This window comes from Herpailurus yagouaroundi, unplaced genomic scaffold (assembly GCF_014898765.1).
Source record: "Herpailurus yagouaroundi ecotype Mexico unplaced genomic scaffold, PumYag 29, whole genome shotgun sequence".
Lineage (NCBI taxonomy): Eukaryota > Metazoa > Chordata > Mammalia > Carnivora > Felidae > Herpailurus > Herpailurus yagouaroundi.
The window spans coordinates 55,675,389-55,681,289 of NW_024412377.1; the positions used below are offsets into that span (position 1 = coordinate 55,675,389).

Consider the following 5,901-nt stretch of genomic DNA (forward strand, 5'->3'; position numbering starts at 1 on the left):
CATGAATCTGTCTTTGTCCCCTTGCTTATTTGTAAATTCCCATTTCTATAATAAGAAACCTGACTCATACCATCTGCTATCGACTTACCTTATTGTTCCTTTCCAGTGTGCATACATAGGAGTATCAGAATTATAGACCTATACCATTACTAGAAACAACATTATCAATTAGACTACAGGACTTATGTCCTTTTTCTTTTCTTCCCCCCCCCCCCCACTGTGTTTTATAGGATTTCCTTACTTCCAAGTTACTTAGGTCAGTATCTTTTTCACCACGTCCTCCAGTGATGTTGTCTGTACAATTTTAATAGAGTTAAATTCTTTTGTTACAGTCTGCATTACTTCCTGGGAACCCTTGATATCCTAAACAGTTTTTTAAATGTTGTATATATTAAGGATCAACCTTTGTGCTACTGTAAAGTTCAATATGTTTTGATTAATATATAGTCATACATCCACCATCTTGGTCTCATACACAACAGTTTCACTACCTTAAAAAAATTCCCTGTGCTTCACTGTTCAGCATTCTTCTCTTGTCCCATGCTGTGTCAGCCATTGATCATTACAGTGTCTGTGTAGTCTTGTCTTTCCCATAATGTCATACATATGATTGGAATCATACAGTTTGTAGCCTTTTCCAACTGGTTTCTTTCACTTAGTAATAAGCATTTAAAGTTGATCCATGTCATTTCTGGCTTGATAGCTCACTCTGACAATCTCTGTTTTTAATTAACATATGTAAACCATTCATATTTAAAGTGATTCTTGATGTATTTGGATTTAATATCTACCTTTTTGTAACTGTTTTCTTTTTATAATTGTCTTTTGTTTCCTGCTTCCCCTTTTATCCTTTCTCAGGTTTTAATTGAGCATTTTATATGATTCCATTTTATCTCCTGTATTTGCATATCGGTTAGGTTTCTTTAAAAAAATAGTTATTTCCCTTGAAATAACCCAAATCCCCCTTCAACTAACACTATATTGCTTCCCATGTAGTGCAAGTAACATACAAAAGAGCATGTTCAGTTTCTCTTTTCCATCCCTTTTAACCTTGCTGTAATTCATTTCACTCATCCCTATACTATAATCATTAAATATATTATTAGTATTATTACTTTCAACAAAGAGTTTTCTTTTTGGATCAATTAAGAATATGAAAACTTACTGCAAATATTCTTGCTGTTCTGATTTTGTAATAATCCGGGTGGGCTAAATATTCACTGTATTAAGACTATGCATATGTCTCCAGAAATAATTCTTTCCCTAGGTCTGGTTTTGTTAATGCTTGTGATAAATCAAGTCTGATTTATATGTTGCATCTTATGTGGGAAACATCTGTGACTTTAGGTATCTGATCATCCTTAAGAAATGACAGCACAGCTAGTGTAATAACTTTTGAAGATAAGCATTGCCAATTTAATGATTACCAGTTGCCATTAAATGAATTGTAAACTATTGTTTTATTTTTTCGAAAAAAAGTAGAGTGTACTACTTTTAGTTGCATTCAATAATGATTGTTGAGCACTTGCAAGTGATGCTTCTGTACTTCTTACCTTGATAAAATAATTGGAAATGTAAAAAAAAAAAAAGAAGAATATAGGAATTAAAAATATTTTTCCTTCAATTATTTTTTCTTTAGTCCTATTCCATTTTTCATGTAAATCCAAGTTTTAGACTTACATGAAATTCCTTCATCCTCAGAACTTTGTTAAACATTTCATATAGGGTAGTTGTGTTGTCAGTGAATTTTATTTTTTTATTTTTGTTTGAGAAAGCCTTGTATCTCCTTCAGTTAAGATTATAGAATTCTAGGTTTTCGGTTATTTTCTTTCAATACTTACATATTTCACTCTACTCTCTTTTTGCTGCATGGTTTATGACAAGAAGTCTGTGTATATCTTGTTACTTTTCTCTGTAGTTAAATTGTTTTCATTTTTAGCTTCTTATCAGATTTCATTTTTATCTTTGTTTCTCTGCAGTTTGAATATGATATGCCCAGGTATAGAATTTTTAGTCATTATCTTGTTTGGTTCTTTGAGCTTCCCGGATCTGTAGTTTGCTATTTGTTAATAATTTTGGAAACATTTTAGTGAAGATTTCTACAAATATGTCTTTTTCATCCCCTCTCGCTTCTTCTGCTATCTAATTGCCTGTATCTTACAGCTTTTGAAATTTTCTTGTGTGTTCCTTTCTTTTTAAGCTGTTATTATTCTTGTTTTTTTTTTTTCTTTTTGCATATCAGTTGGAATGTTTCTATTGACCTATATTAAATCTCATTTATTCTTTCCTCTGGCATGTCCAATTGTACCAATGAGCCTATCAAAAGCATTCTTGATTTATGTTATAGTGTTTTTTTTATTTCTACACTAACTTTTGATACTTACTTAGAGTTTTCATATCTCTACTTATATCACACATCTCTTTTCATATGTTCTCTACTTTTCCCATTAGAGCCCTTAATATAGTAATCATAATTATTTTAAACTACTTTTCTGAGAGTTTCAACATGCATGTCATATCTGAGTCTGGTTCTGATGTGTACTTTGTATTTTCACACAATGTTTTTGTTGTTGTTGGTTTTGTTTTGTTTTATTGTCTTTTAGCATAACTCATTATTTTTTGTTGAAAGCCTAACATAATGTATCAGATAATAAGGACTAAAATACATAGGTCTTTTGTGTGAGATTTTAGGTTACTCTGACTAGGAGTTGGGTGGTGTTTAGTGCTTGCTGTAGTTGTAGGTAATGGATGCTTCAAGTTCCTGTATTGTATTTGAATTTTGTTTCTCTGGGTTGTCTTTGGGCTTCCCTAAGAACTCATCCTTAGAGTCAGTGCCTTGCAGATCTCTCCACTGTAATCCACTGTTACTGATTTGGAGCTCTTTTGTTGTGTTGATAAAGAGTGGAGTAAGGGATGCATTTTATAATCTTATGACTAAATCTCAGTCTGTTAATGATCCTACATGCCTTGCCTATGTGTGATCTTCACAAGTGTTTCTTAGGGTGTTTTGTTTTGTTGTTTTTGTTGTTGTGGGTTTTTTTTGTTTTGTTTTTTGTTTTTTGCTGTTGTTGTTTTGTTTTTCCCCCTGCTTAGTTGAAGGTACAGTAAAGCCTGTATTTGGGGAAATTCCCTTCCCCCACTTCAGACAACAATCAGTAAAATGTTTTCCAGTAAAGATTAAGCCTTGTTATATAGAATTCTGTGAGTATATTTCCAAATGGTTACTTACCTTTTCCATCTGCTGGAGCCCCAAAACCTTTTCTTTCTTTACTCTTTGCTATGAGGATCATTGGGATTATTTGAGGTAAACCCATGAATTTGTGGGGATTTCTTTAAATTGTGGCCCCTTGAACTTTCTCACTCTTAGGTTATTTGATATTCAGCCTGCAGCGGTTTGTCAAAATAACCATTTAAGTTTTGTGCTCTAGCAGATCTGCCCATGTAGGATCTTGACTATGACACCCTAGATTCACCTGCCATTCTAGGTTTTAGGGTGATCATTTGCTTGGTGCTCTCTGTTCTCTAATGGATTCATGAAAAGTCATCATGCTCTGTCTCTTAAAAAGGAGTAAACATTTAAAAAAATCAGCAACAGAGAGTGAAAGAAACTAGTAAATACAATATTTTATAACTTAATATGATCATGGATATGACATCCCATCACCTTTACTGCATTCCATTGGTTAGAAGCAAGTCACAGTTTCTACCCACACTCAAGGGGAGGGTTTTATGCAAAGCATGAACAAAAGGATGTAGAAATCATTGAGAGTCACTGTAATGTTTGTCCACTACAGAATGTGCCATAACCCTGGTAATATTTAGCAGATGTGAAGTCTAGAAATTGCTATTGCACTTGGAGAAAAGTCAAAATTGTGTAGAAAAATATTATCTATAGGTATATAATTTTATTTTCTTGAATTAGTTACAACTCTTAGATAACTTGATGACATTATTGAATATTAAATGAAAGGAAATTGGCTTATATTCACTTGCTAACAAACACATGTAGGTAATTATTACATAAGAAAAACAGCTTTTAGAAAATGAAAATATGTTAAACTTTTATTGTTCATAGCCTTCACATATTAGACATTACATATAACAAAAATCATAAGTTGAATAAATTTGTAAAGTTAAAGTAAACATATATGTATATTGGTTAACAAAACCATATTATTGTGGAAAATTATACCAATAATATCTTAGTAACAAAAATTTAAATACCCAGGGTACCTGAGCAGCTCAGTTGGTTGAGTGTCTGATTTTGACTCAGGTCATGATCTCATGGTTCATGGATTCAAGCCCCGTGTTGGACTCTGTTGTTGACAGCTCAGAGCCTGGATCCTGCTTCGGATTCTGTGTCTCCCTCGCTCCTTGCCCCTCCCCCACTTGCAATGTCTCTCTGTCTCCGAAATGAGAATAAACATTAAATTTTTTTTTATTTAAATACCCAAGATAATATCATGAATCAATGTATAATTTAATACTACTCAGGATGTCCATAACAGCTTCAGTGATCATTCAAAACTCTTGAACAGTTGTGTATGACTCCACAGAAAGATACTTCCAGAGTCTCATAAGCAGAATATGGTACAAAGAATCCCAGAATAGGAAATCAGAAACAGATCTTGCTGTGAATTGATTCAGATTTCAGGCATATCAGTCAAGTCTTCATTTTGAAAAGGAGTTGGATGGAGGCTATGATTTAACTGAACTGTAAAATCTATTTCTGCTTCTACATTCTGTTTCCAAACCTAAACAAGTACAGATTAGGCTCTTGTAGAATGTTCAGAGAATGACACAAATGATCAGGACTTGGTTGTAAGGGATGAAAAATACCTTCTCAGGCATGTTCAAAAAGCTCATGTAAGTTTGGGCAAGAGAAGGGAATTAAAGGAATGGGATCACACTTTAAATAGGACAAAATACATTGGAGAAAAAGACCAGTATGCTTTTATGGGGAAAAAAAACTCTATAATTTTACTTAATTCTTATTTTATTCTTATTTAATTCTTATTCTTAAATTGTATTTATATGTTGAACTCTTATTAAAATCAGAAGTAGATAAAGATACTTAGAAAAGAGATCAATGTATATATTTGACTCAAAAATAGAATTCCTTTCTGTCATTTCTACCTATTTATTAATTGCATTTTCTTTTATTGTTTTTCTTGAGGTATAATTGACAAGAAACATTATAGTGGTTTCTGGTATACAACAACATGATTCAGTATTTGTATATGCTGGGAAATGATCACCATAGTAAGTTTGGTTTCCTCCTGTAACTATGTAAAGTTACATAATATACAATGCAATACAATATTAATGACTATCATCACCATATTATAAATTACATCCCCATGATTTACTTATTTTATGACTGGAAGTTTATACCTCTTGAGCCCTTCATGCATTCTATGTCCCCCCAACCTCTTTCTGGCAACCACCAATCTGTTCTCTACATCTGTGAATTTTGTTTTGTTTGTTCATTTGCTTTGGTTTTAGATTCCTGATATGAGTGAAATCATACATATTTGTCTTAATTTCACTTAACATATTACCCTCATGGTTCATCATGTTGTCACAAACGTCAAAATTTTATTTTATTTTTTTTTATGGCTGAATAGTATACTATTGTATGTATACCACATCTTCTTTATTGATTCATCCATCAGTGGATACTTTGGCTTTTTCTATATCTTGGCCACTGTGAGTAATGCTGCAGTGAACTTAGGGGTGAAATTATCTTTTCAAAATTTTATTTATTTTTGAGACAGAGAGAGGCAGAATGTGAGTGGGGGAAGGGCAGAGAGAGGAGGAGACACAGAATCTGAAGCAGGCTCCAGGCTCTGAGCCATCAGCACAGAGCCTGATGTGGGCTTAAACCCACAAGCTGTGAGA

At 32.9% G+C, this 5,901-nt stretch overlaps 1 non-coding gene across 1 annotated transcript; it reads left to right on the forward strand.

Moving 5' to 3' along the window:
• The first annotated feature begins 1,164 nt into the window (after positions 1-1,164).
• LOC121016983 (small nucleolar RNA SNORA72) lies at positions 1,165-1,296 on the forward strand. The gene has a single exon (XR_005784570.1). It is a non-coding gene; the product is annotated as a small nucleolar RNA SNORA72 (small nucleolar RNA).
• The last annotated feature ends 4,605 nt before the right edge of the window (positions 1,297-5,901 follow it).